Source organism: Meriones unguiculatus, chromosome 12 (genome assembly GCF_030254825.1).
Source record: "Meriones unguiculatus strain TT.TT164.6M chromosome 12, Bangor_MerUng_6.1, whole genome shotgun sequence".
Lineage (NCBI taxonomy): Eukaryota > Metazoa > Chordata > Mammalia > Rodentia > Muridae > Meriones > Meriones unguiculatus.
Window position 1 is genome coordinate 70,667,528 of NC_083360.1, and position 13,663 is coordinate 70,681,190.

Genomic DNA, 13,663 nt, shown 5'->3' on the forward strand with positions numbered 1-13,663 from the left:
ATTATTCTTAGATTTTGTCTTTTCATAGCATCCTTGATTTCTTGGATATTTTGTGATTGGAACTTTTCTGATTTTACTTTTTCTTTGAGAGAAGTATCCATTTCTGCAAGTGTGTCTTCAGCTCCAGAGATTCTCTCTTCCATCTCTTGTATTCTGTTGGTGATGCTTACTTTTGTGGTTCCTGATCTTTTCTCCAAGTTCTCCAGCTCAAGGGTTTTCTCATTTTGTGTTTTCTTTATTGATTCTAATTCTGTTTTCATGCCTTGCACCATTTCTTTCATGTGTTTGAATTTGGATTCCTGTCTCTCTACGATGGCTTCTATTTCTTTTTTCATTTCCTTCTCATATGCCACTAATTTTTCCTCTACTTGTGTATCTATTTGTTTGGCTATGTTTGCCTGTGTTTCTTTAAGGATATTGTCTATTTCTTCTTTCTTTGCCTCCAATTGACTGGCCATCTCTTTGAAAGACTTGTTCATTTCCTCCTTATGAGCCTCAAATAATTGGGCAAGCATGGCTTTAAAATCATTTTCCTGTGCTTCTGCTGAATTGGTGTATCCATCGATTTTGGGGTTTGCTGGTGAAGTCATGATGTCCTGATTTATGTTGGAAGTGTTCTTTCGCCTACCTCTGGCCATTGGCTTATCTGAAACCTTCCCTGTTTGTTTTTGGATTCTGTAGATCAGACTGGTGCTGTCTCTCTCTGGTGTCTGGAGAGTTCTTCAGGAAGCTGAGCACTCTCAGAGTGTGCTGAGGACTAGCTGTACCTGTGGGAGGAAAGTACGCAGGCGCAAACGGGGCAAATGCAAGCGTGTGTGTGTGTGCGCGCGCGCGCGCGTGTGTGTCTGTGTGTGTAAGTGTGCGTGGATGAGTTTCTCGAGGGACAGAGTGATGGCTAATGTTGAACCCTTGAGTGTGTGGTAGGGGCTCTGTACTGTATATGTCGCAGGCGCTAATGATGATCGCAGCGCAATTTCTGGTATTAACTGTCTTAGCTCCTCAATCAGGCCCACAGGGCAGGAACTTCAATGTCCCTAGTGCCCCTCTGTTTCCCAAAGTGGGTATGTGGGTGGGAGGGGGGTTCGATGCCTGGCTTCTGATTTAGAAGGACCCAGGATCTGGGGAACTGCAGATTCCCAAGGGTGCACTCACTTACAGGCAGGTCTCTTGGCCGAGATCGTGGTATCCGGGGCTCTCTGCTCTCTGGTTTGGCCCTGCTTCTTTGATGTGTTCCGCCAGTTCTGTGCTGCTGTCACTGCCAGGTTCTGAGGTCTTGCTGCAGCTGGAGATTTCAGGGTGGTCACTTCAGCAGGGATGGGGTAATCAGGCTCTCTGTTCTCTGGTTTGGCCCTGGTTAGTCTTAAACTGGAGGGCTGTGGTGCCCCGCCAGTTCAGTACTGCTCCGCTGCCACGTCCGGCTGTAACTGGAGACTGGCTTGCTAGTCCCAATGCTTTCTGGGAAGTCCTGGGATCTCTTCGTTGTGCTCTCCAAGCTTGGGAGGCCCAGTGCCTGGTGTGTCCAGGTTGTATGATGTTTCTGCCTGGTTTCGGTGAGTATATAGCGTATTCTCTGTCACTGTGGGATTGGGCGGGTCGTACCGTCAGTGATGGCGATCCTGCGGAGCTAGTATGGTCTTTATTTGATATTTTAAGCAAACCATTGTCGGTGCCTTTCAGTGGTAAAAGGCAGCATCCTTGACATAGGGATTTCTAATTAAAACAGCATCATCCAGAACAGACAGTTGCTTCCTGACGTTTAGCCACTGCCTGTAACAGACCAGTGAGCACAAATTGAAACACAGGTGAGTCTTCTTGTTTCTGAGACAATGACAGAGTTTTCCCAGTGTTTAAACATACTCATATGCCCAGTTATATTAATCTAAGTACAAAACCATTTAATAGGTTTGAGGTGACATCCCCATCTTTGTGGAAAGTAGAACATTACTGCTTAAGTCCAATCTTATCCTGAGAAAGGAAGAGCAGAGATAGTACATGTGGAACTGGTTTTGTTATTTTAAAAGAGATCATATCCACTTTACTACAGGTCAGTTTTACTTAAATCGGGACTGTCTAACAAAAATATTGTTAGCCATTCATGATCTCAATTTTGATGTATGAATTAAATTATGGTACACATTAAAAGCCACGAGACATTTGTTTTTGTAGCAAATAAGGCAGTGGAATTACTCATTGGTAGCCTTTTAAAGATAAGCTAGTAAGTCTGCCTTTTCTCCCTTCTTAATTCCAGTGAAGCTCATTTTTGTTCCAGGCATGTACTTTTTGGGATTCTACAAATACTCCATCAGGGTGTCCTCTCCCCAGGTGATACGTTTGTTCTTGTTGACATCTGTGTAGGAGAATCCAGTGGCCTTACCTGTCTTCCACCCAAAAAAACCGTGGAGATTGGGCCCAGTCTTATGCTTGCCCCCCTTTCCCACACTGTGGCCCTGGGCACACCTCTGAACAAAAGTCTTCTTGCCTTTCTCAACATCACCCATTTTTTAATTCGCTCCAGGCTGGTCAACAGTGGAAATGTTCCATCCCGAAGACCAATGTCCCGCTCTCTTTGTCCATTCCTCTTTTAATCAATCAAAAGAGGATAACATGGGTCAGTGAGATGGCTCAGTGGGTAAAATCACTATCTGCAAAATACTGGTGTCCTGAATTCAATCCCTGACATCTGCTGTGGAAGGAGAAAACTGATTCCTGAAAGTGGTTATCACCCACACATATGCAATGGAACATGTTTGTCTGTACTTATACATACACATCACACACACATGCACACACACACACCACCTACTACTACTACTACTAAGTAATTTTCAAAGAAAAAAGAAGGGGGTGGGGGAGAGATCTGTCTCAGTGGATGAGAGAAACTGTTACTTTTGTAGAGAACTCTGGGTTGACAGTCCCAGCACCTAAGTGGTAATTTACAACCATTTGAAACTCCAGTTTTCAGGGACCCACCTTCTTCTGACCTTGAGCATCAAGCATGCACATGGTGCACCGACATACATGCAGGCAAAATATGCATACACATAAAATAAAATAATAAAATATAAATCTTAAAAATAAGACAAAAGTTTTCAAAAAGAAAAAAAAAGATAGTGGCCATCTTGCAGTTATAACTTAGAAATTCCAAAAGCTAACAGAAGTGTCTATGAGACATTGTTGACATCTGCTCACTGTGCCTAACTCAATCCTGAGAAGTTGGACACACTCAACATTGCATAGTTTTGTGAGTTAAGGAGGCACATTGTTATGCCCAGTTAGTGAGACTCCCCAAAGACCACCAGGAATCAACTCCACTGCAAAACACATGAGGGTTTATTGGATACAAGCTCAAGCCTGGGTCACAACCCTCTCTGTGGAAGCAGGAGAGGAATGCAGTAGTGCTGTCTAGGAGAACAAGGTTTTTGAAGGAAAAAACTGCAAGTGGTGGGTTACATGCTTTGGCGTTACATGATTGGGTAAGGGAAACTGATTTTTGAAATGATTGATTTACTTTAGGTTTCAAGTCCATAAATGGTTCTGGCCCAGCTATCTGGGTTGGTTTCCTAGCAATTGTATCTCTAGTGGGCAGGAAAGGAATGCAGTAAAGCTAGTTCCTCCCTGCAGGTGGCTGGACATGTCTCCACATGTCTGGTCTTTGTTCAGGCTTGTGCTTTAAACTTTAAACCAATACCCCCTCCCCCCCAAAAAAAAACAAAAAACAAAAAAACCTAATTTTTAATTCTTTGGTCTCTCATTATGGTTATCATCACCACGTAGTTAATCTTACTTCTTTATTTCCTTAATTCATTGTGTTTTAGCCCATCGGAAAGGTTTTCATCTTAGTGGTTCTAAGGTGGATTTTATACTTAGAGGTGGATGCCTGCCCTCAAATGTTAGATATCAGCTATATGAATATGTATTGTTTTCACTCAGGTGGAAAAGTTGCATTGATGTGGTTCATATAACAGCTACCATCTGCTCCTGGTCTTTCTCAAGATTTTCACTCTTCTTTGTTAGTCCTTTGCTTTTAATATACAGTTTACACTTGTTAGAGAAAGTTGAAAATATAAACATAAACAAATAAAGAAAGTTATCTGTATTAAAGATAAACTAAATAGTATGTTTTGCTTCCTTTCTTGCCTTTGCTAATTATATAACTTTGAAAGTGTTGTTGGGAATCTTTGTATGTATAAAGTTTAGTGTTTTGTTTTATACCTATGACTATACTATAATTATTTATTTCATATTATTGTCTGAATAAATATTTCAGAACAACAGAACGTATTACAACATGCATCTTTTAAAAAGTAAGTGCTATAATGGATATCTTTTTAAATAAAACTTTCTCCTCTTTCAAGCTTCTGTTGTTAGGAGGGAGTTCTAGAGCACTGCTGTGTTGAAGCGTCACACATTTTAAGACTCTTGGTATTTGTTGGCAAATGAAACACATTACTGTTTCCTTCTTCATTCAGTTACTATGAAGTCACTGTTTTACCTGTAACAACCTTGGCTATTTCCCAGATCAAAATGCTCGTACCTCTTTGTTGAACATGGATGTTGCTACTAGAGATGGACAATTTGATATGAAAACTTTTGTTTCCTAATTCCAATTTCCCTGTTATGAAGTAGTTTTTCCTTTATGTCCTTTGTAGACTACTCATTCTTTTTAAGATTTTACTTCTAAAAGTTTATGTGTATGAATATTTGACTACATGCATGTATGTACACTACCCGTGCACATATATATAAACATAAATATATATATTTATATATAAATATATATATAATATATATATATATATATTAGCACAGCTGCCTGGAAGCTATCAGTAAGGCTGATATCAGACTCCAGTTCACATTCCTATATGGAGAGGGGCAAAGTTATCATGTGACTGCTAACTACCATGCCACCCCTCCCCATGCTTCTACTCTGTTTCTGCCAGAAATCCTCTAAAAAGCCTTTACACTAGCAGGTCAGTGTCCCCCTGATCTTCCTAAATAGAAGTTCTGCTTGCTTCTAATCTCATAAGCTTCCATGTCATAATAAACTTTCTAAAATCCACCCTCCTGCTGTCTGTGAAATTTATTCTGCAACCATGAAACAAAGAAAGAACCCAGATCCCACTGGCCCTAGGTGGCTTTGGTGCCCATTGATTTTCAGGAGACAATAGCCTGAGTGCTGTTCATTTGAGCTGAGAAAGCCTCAGGCATATCAGGGTCCCCTGCTTTCTTCTCTGTGTCACTCACTCTCTTCCTTTTTATTGCTCTGGTTCTGATCTCTATTTTTAGGTGGCCAATGTGGTTCTGCATCTCTGTGTGATTAGAGACGTCTTCCTGGGGTTTTTGTCTTTCAAGGCTGTTTTGCTGTGTTCAGGAACACTGGAAGAAAGTTTAGAGAAACATCATGCTAACCTCTCTCTTCTGAAGCTAAAATACATCGTTTCTCCCTGAGGAACCAATTCTTTAGAAAATAAAGCTTAAAGGCAAATGCAACTAAAGGCAGCCTAACTTAACTTTCATTTAGTCTTATTGTGTATGTGTCTTGCTTCTAGATTCATTTTACTAGACATGCAGGGTTTGTTTCTGGATGTTTGTCAAGTTTGTAGTTTATATTGTACTGGGGTTTATGGATTTTCCTGGAAGTTCCTGTTATTGACCAGCTCTCAATTTTGGAAGACTTGATAGGCAGAGTAAATATTCCTTGACAAGTCTTTTGGTGTAGATTTTTTTTTCATTAAATTTAACTTGCCTTTTTGAATTGGCCTTAAATAAGATAGTTCTTGGTTTTGAGGGTTAATTTTGAAGGCTTTGGCTATTCATCTGCACTTGTAATTTAAAAATAAATTAATTCTGGGAGTTCATATGTGCATTGGTCCTGTTGTGTTTAGAAGGCTTGGCTTCTTTTGTGTCTTCTGTCACCATAGGCTCTGCTCTTACAATCTTTCTTCCTCCTCTTCTGTAGAGTTCCCAGAACCCCGAGGAGAGGGATTTGATGCAAATATCCCATTTAGGACTGAGTGTTCTGAAGTCTCTCACTCTCTGTACATTGTCCAGTGCTGAGTCTCTGTATTTGTTTCCCTCTACTGCAGGACAGAGCTTTTATGATGATTGCTGAACAAAGCACTGATCTATGAGCATAAGAGAATGTCATTAGGAATCATTTTATTGTTATATTCTTTAGCAGAACTGTAGTATGCAGTAGTAGGTGCCTTTCCCTGATGTCTGTGACTCATATAGTCTCAGGTTCTCGGCTTTCTGAGAAATGTTAGGCATAGGTTCCAGCTCATGAGTGATTCTTAAATCCAATTAGGTAGTCCTTGGTTACTACCAGAATGTTTGTACCACTGTTGCACCATGTATTTTGCAGGCAGGTGAGCATTGTAGAACACAGGATTTGTAGCTGGGTTGGTGGTTACCTTTCTCCTCTGGTGGTGTGCAGAAAATACTCTTACCTTCCAGTATCACGAACATTATTAAGTCGAGGTGAAAGCTGTAGTTAGGAATTAGATCCACTCCATGTTCAGTGAGTTATGTAGGTGTTGTCTTTGGCAACGGGGCCTTGCCATCAGTTTGTGTAGAGTAACCCAATAGCAAAAATATTTAAAAGAATTAAATTTTTTTTAGATGTATGCTTGTTTTTTTCTTTTTAATCAAGTTTAGTTATTTATTCATTTTGCATCCCGACAATAGCCCCCTCCCTGTTCTCTTGGTCCCACCCTCCCATTTTCTTCCTTCTTCTCACAAAAGGGGGCCAATCGCACCCCCATATCAACTTCGAGTCTCATCAGGACTGAACACATCCTATTCCACCGAGGCCAGGCAGGGTAGCCCTGTTAGGGGGAGGTGATCCAATAGCAGGCAATAGAGTCCATGTCAGAAACAGCCCACCTTCCACTTTCTAGGGCACTCCCCATAAAGACCAAGCTGCCCATCAGTTACATATGTGTAGGGGGCCTAGGTCCTGACCATGCATGCTTGTTTGGTTGGTGCTTAAGTCTCTGTAAGCCCCCGTGGGCCTAAGTTAGTTGACTCTGTTGGTCTTCTTGTGGAGTTCTTGTCCCCTCCAGGTTCTTTGATCCTCCCCCTGACAGTTTCACAAGGCTTCCTGAGCTCTGCCCCATGTTTGGCTGTGAGTCTCAGCATCTGTTTCAGTCTGCTGTTGGGTGGAGCCTCTCAGAGGACAGTTATGATAGTCTCCTCTCTGCAAGCATAGGTGAGTATCATTAATACTCTCAGGAGCTGGTTCTCCACTGTAGGATGGGTCTCAGGTTGGAACAGTCATTGGTTGGACATTCCCTCAATCTCTGCTCCCGCTTTGTCCCTGAACTTCTTGTAGCCAGGGTAAATTTTGGATCAAAGGTTTTGTGGGTGCGTTGGTGTACCCTCCTTTCCACAAGGAGTCCTGCCTGGTTAGGAGGTGGCCACTTCAGTCTTCAAATCTCACACTGCTAAGAGTCTCAGCTAAGGGTCATACCCATATCCTCCCAGGAACCTACCCTGCCAGAGGTCTCCAGCTTGTCCCAGAGATACCCCCTTCTTGGCTTTCCTTCTCTCTTCCAGCCTTTCCTACCCCAGATCTCCCCACATTTGGTCTCTACCCTTATTTTTCTCTCCACGCCATCTCCTACCCAGTTCCCTCTCTTCATCCACTTCTGCTGTCTATTTTCCCCTTTGAATAATGAGAGAGTACAAGAGAGGTTATGGATTAGGATAGCTGGAGAGATGGAAGGATATGGAAGGAGCTGGGGGAATAGAAACCATAATTAGAATATATTGTGTGAGAAGTCTAATTTCAATCAAAAACTTGTAATTCTTTTTACTTATTTTGTAGGACAGAAGTTTCCAGGGCGATGTACAAGAGCAGGCAAGTGCCTGAGTGCTGAGCTTTACCTCTGTCACTTCCAGCTCTTACTTGGAGTGCTTTGCCACATGTTCTATGTTTGTTTGCTCATTTTCAGTGTAGCTCTGGATCAGGCACAGTGATTTCTCAGGAAGTTGGAACACAAATGCACTCCAACCTATTCATGGACCTTTGCAGATTAGCTTGGATCTATATTGTGAGCTTCTTGACTAAGCTTGATTTGATCGCCTCACTCCTAACTCAGCAGTCTAAGATGCTGCACTTTCCTGGAGGAAAATGTTCACAGACATTGGTTCCCCCCATATCATTGCTTTCTCACTAGCATTAACTTTGATCTCCCCCAAACAACAACAACAAAAATCTCAAAGCAATCCCTCCCCCAACCAAAGCAACCACCTCTTCACTTTAAAAAAAGCCCGGACACACTTAGCTGACTGGAAAGCTGCCTAAAAAGATTTATATTTCCTGTTCTGATTCCTGCTCTGAAAGAAATAAAGCAGCAACATGAACTTAGTTCCTTTTATCTCCACAGTGAGTCAAAGTCCCAATTTCTGCTGTCTTTCCTCTCTGACTATTTGATACACTTAGCAGCATTTCTCTGCCTGGCATTCCCCTATAGGACAGATTGAATTTAACAAATGTACACCAAGAATGATAGCTGACACTAATTCAATGAGCAGAAGGTTAAATCCAATAAGAATTCTTGAGGTAATGGAGATGGGTATGCTATGCAGAGCTCTGAAGAGTCAGAGAGATTAACTTGAGACTACACAACTCCTTTGACTATGTAACCACTAGGAAATGACAAAGCACTTTAAAGCAGGGTGACGCTGGAGCCTAAAGATTTATTTTTAAAAAGCGAACAAAGCATCATGGTCATGCTGATGCAATAATTTTGCAATCCAGTGGGCTGTTAGTTTCAAGCAAAGGAAGGCATTAGCTAAATGCAATCCGGAATGAGCACATTAATTGGCAAAGCTGCTATCCCTGAACATGAATAAACTATTGAATGATTTTTAACTAACTCAGATGGATATTAGTCCAATCTAAAAATCTGTGAAGATTCTCTGCAAAGCTTTAAAAAATATAAATAAGTCACACTAGAGATAACAGGGTAAAGAAGGGAAGAAGAAAAGATTTAAAATGATTAAAAAAAAACTGGTTGATTTAATGTATGTAGATGAAAGCTGCGGACCAGCACTTCCCATGAGACTTCATGGCGGATTGCCACTGATGGCAAGTCTCAGAAAACTAAGGAGAAACTTGCAGCTGGGCCCCATGCTGGATCTTCCTCTAACAGCCCTTCTCAGTGGGATGGCAGGATTAGGGCTAGGGCTGATGGCATAATGGAATCTGTGCTTGCCTGGGCTGATTGCGTTTCTGATCCCGGCACCAGCATTGGGATGACAGCTGCTTTTCAACCTTCTGAGCAACAAATGGGAGAGCAGCATGTCAACTGCTTGTGCGTATTCAGCCATCGCATATTGACAATTAAGGAGAAGACAGTTCACACGTGTGGTACTCTTACTAAACAGTATATAAAATATTCAGTCAAGGGTTGGGGAGGGTTTGAAGATCCCACTGTGAATTTTCCATGACTGAGCTGAGTTCTTTTAAAATATATACACGATCAGTGAATTATGGTAATTCTTTGGTAGGGGATGGTTGTATAAAGATATTTGAACATTACATATGCAATTCACATATGTACATCAGAGGAAGACTGTCAAGTTTTAGGAGTAGTGTAGTAGGACATGATATTGAAATTGCCTAAGATTTGTTAAAATTCAGAATGGATGCCATGAAAGGAAGAATATGGGGAAAAAGAATTTTTTTTAATTTTTTTTTTTTAGGATTAAAACTTTCTAAACTAGTAAAATGAAGTATTGTGCCATAAAAATAAAATGTGTCAGTATATTACATTTTAGTGAAAAGAACCTGGTTAGATGTATCTGTGCTGATGTTTATCCTAAAAATTGAAGCTGTGCATAGCATTGAATTTATACTATATTCATATCAAGGAATTATTTTTTTGCTTAAATAATAAATCTTTACTGTCTGTTTTTTCAATTAAAGGTTACCATCTTTTGTATTGCATAAAATGTTGGGCAAAACCGTGGAATTTGTGTAGTAAATGTAGATGGAACAAGAACAACCCTATTAAATCAACCTTCTGTTACAACATGAAATGTTACTTATATGATCATGTTACTTTCAAATTTGTCATAGTTTCTCTTCCCTATGGAAACTCAGTAAACTGAATTTTATTGTTTCATTTTCTGAAATGGCTTTATCATATCAAATGGGGCTTTCCAATTTTGCTCAACATCTGATAATCAATACATTTACCATATTAATGGAATAAAAAAGAAAATGTATCATCAATACATGTAGAAAAATTCAACACTGATTTATAACTTAAAAAAAATTCAAGCAAACTAGAAATAGAAGGAGCTTTTACAGTCTTATAAAGAGCATGCATATAAAACCTACTGTTGCTATCACAGTTATTGATGACAGGTTGAATGCTCCCCATGACAACAAATCAGAGCTATCTGCTTTCCTACTCAGCATACCAGGAACCCAAGACAGAATAATATGGTAGTTAAAAATATTAAAGGAATAGAGATTGAAATGGAAGAATAGAATTGTTTGTATTCATGGACAAGACTGCACAATTTTTTCAAATCCCAATACACATATTTACAAACTTAAGAGATATTTTAGATATTATTTTGTTCAATATTCTGATATTTCATTTAGCTTTTGTATGTATGACCTGTCTATTAGTAATAGTGGGATATTGGAGTCAACGTCTGTCACTGTGTTGGGGTTAATCTGTAGTATTACAGCTAGCTGTATTATTTGAAACGAAATTTTGTGCACCTTTTGTGGCACATAATATTTTGACTTTTAATATCCTTTTGGTGTATTATACTTTTGATGACCAAATAGCGACCTTCACGATCAATTTTGACTAGTTTTTGTTTGGAGTCTGTTTTGTCAGATAGTAGAATAGATATACCTTCTGTTTTCTACCTTCTGTTTTCCTATTAGTTCTTTTGTTTAGAATACTCCTTTCAACCCCCTTCCCATTAAAAGAAGTATCCATTATTGATGGTGAGGTATGTTCCTTGGGAGCAGGATAAAGATGGATCCTATTTTAGGCTTCGTCTTTTTAAGGGGGAATTGAGACCATTAATATTCAGAGTTATTATTATAAGGTGTGTGTTAATTTCTGCCATTTTATTAATTTTACAGGTTTGTCTTTTTAGGATTCTATTGATGAACTATTCTGATATTGTTTATTTATTACATGTGACCTCTTTGATGTGTTTGTTCTTTATAAGTTAAAGTTTTCTTTCTAATATTCTCTGTAGAGCTGGCTTGGTCATAAATTCATCTAATCTGTGTTTATCTTGGAATGTTTTATTTCTCCTTCAATTTAATAGATAATTTTGCTAGGTATAATAGTCTTGATTGATAGTTGTGATCTTCCGGAACTTGTAATAAATTCTTTTAGACCCTTCTGGCTTTAAAACTTTCTACAAATTAATTATGGATTATTATGTGTCTGCCTTTATAAGTGATTTGTCCTTTGTCTCTTGAAGGTCTCAATGCCCTTTCTTCTGTGCCTTTAATATTTTAAGAGAACTATGTTGTGGTGAGTTTCTTTTTTTTAATTTTTTTAGTTTTTTGTCTTTATTAATTATGCTTTATTCACTTTGTATCCCCCCTGTGGTTCTCTCCCTCCTCTCGTCCCAATCCCTCCCTTCCTCCACCCTCTGCATGCATGCCCCTCCCCAAGTCCAGTGATAGGGGAGGACTTTTTTTTTCTTTCTTCTGATCCTAGTCAATTAGATCTCGTCAGGAGTGGCTACATTGTCTTCTTCTGTGGCCTGGTAATGCTGTTTCCTCCTCAGGGGGAGGTAATTAAAGAGCAGGCCAATCAGTTCATGTCAGAGACAGTCCCTGTTCCTATTACAATCGAACCCACTTAGATACTGAACTGCCATGGGCTACATCTGTGCAGAGGTCTTAGGTTTTCTTCATACATAGTCCTTGGTTGGAGTATCAGTCTCAGGAAAGACCCCTGTGCTCAGAATTTTTGGTTCTGTTGCTCTCCTTGTGGAGTTCCTGTCCTCTCTAGATCTTACTGTTTCCCACTTCTTTCCTAAGATTCCCTGCACTCTGCCCAAAGGTTGCCCATAAGTCTCAGTATCTCATTGATAGTCTGCAGGGCAGAGCCTTTCAGACATTCTCTGTGTCAGGTTCCTGACTTGTTTCCTCTTTTCTCCTTCTTCTGATGTCCATCCTCTTTGCCTTTCTGGATAGGAATTGAGCATTTTAGCAAGAGTCCTCCCTCTTGATTAGTTTCTTTAGGTGTACAGATTTTAGTAGGTTTATCCTATATTAAATGTCCGTATGAGTGCGTATATACCATGTGCATCTTTCTGCTTCTGGGATAGCTCACTCAGGATAATATCTTCCAGATCCCACCATTTACCTGCAAATTTCATGATTTCCTTGTTTTTTTTATTGCTGAGTAATATTCCATTGTGTAGATATACCACAATTTGTGCATCCATTCCTCCACTGAGGGGCATCTGGTCTGTTTCTTTTCTGCTTATGTCTATTTGGAGTTTTGTAGGACTCTTGTAGTAGGGTAGGCATTTATTTATTGAGGTGTGGAGAATTTTCTTTTGTGATTTTACTGACAATATATTCTGTTGATATGACTTTTTTCTTCTATAACCTCAAAACTCACATATGTTCCTTTCATGGATTTAAGGACTTTTGAGGCTCTTTTTGTGTCCAGCTTTAATGTGGGGGTGTTTGTTTTAAATTATTATATCTTATTTTTTATGTTTGGTTGTTATCTCTTAGAAGCCTGCTTTCCTTTTTATTTCTTTTTTTTCTAATGAGGACAGAAAAGGGAGGAAAGGAGAAGTAGGGTAGATCTGGGAAGAGTAGGGAGAGGGGAAAATTGTAATCAGGATATACTGTATAAGAAAAGAATCTATTTTCAATGAAAGGAAAACAATATATTGACATTGCTGAGTGGTTTAGTTCCTCTACCTTGTCTTCCAATACTAATCCTTTGTTTTCCATGTCATCCATTCTATTGCTGAGGCCTTTCAGTGAAGTTTTTCCCCAGTAATTTTGTCTTATTGAACTCTGTTCCTGTATCTTGTATGACTTCCCTTTTACATTCATCTCTGTTTTTATTTTCCTTGATTTGCTCAAACATAATTATAATAATTCTTTTGAATTCTTGATCTGGAAATACTTCAAGACCATTTTCATTGGACTCTATTATTGTGGATTTGTAGGTTTGGGAGAAAACAAGTTGTCTTGGAATTTCAGATTGTTTCTGCTTTTGGACTGGGACTTTCATATTTAGAATTATTTAGGTAAACAGGGGTGGGAAATGATCTGGGGAGTCTTTATCTATGAGAGCCAGAATCTGAGGGATCTTCCAAATTATGGACAGGACCTTCAATCACAAGAAGCTGGACAGACTGAATAAATGCAGAATGAATGATTGGGCCTGGGGGACCCTACACATGTCTATAGTGGGAGCTGCTTGGTCCTAAAATCATTGGACTCAGTAGTAGGGAACTGGGGAGTGATGCAGGTTAGGGCCAGATATTGAGAGGATTCTGACTGGGGTAATAAAGGATAAATGGTTGGGGTCTGGGGGCTGGCTTCCTCAGTTATTTTTTTCTTTTCATCTCCTTTCCTTTTCTTTATTTTCTTTCTTCCTTCCTTCTTTCTTTTCTTTTCTTTTTATTCAGTTCAAGC

At 39.5% G+C, this 13,663-nt stretch overlaps 1 pseudogene; it reads right to left on the reverse strand.

The window, feature by feature from the left end:
* Positions 1-2,183: 2,183 nt before the first annotated feature.
* On the reverse strand, positions 2,184-2,498 carry LOC110542494 (cytochrome c, somatic-like; annotated as a pseudogene).
* Between the last annotated feature and the right edge of the window lie 11,165 nt (positions 2,499-13,663).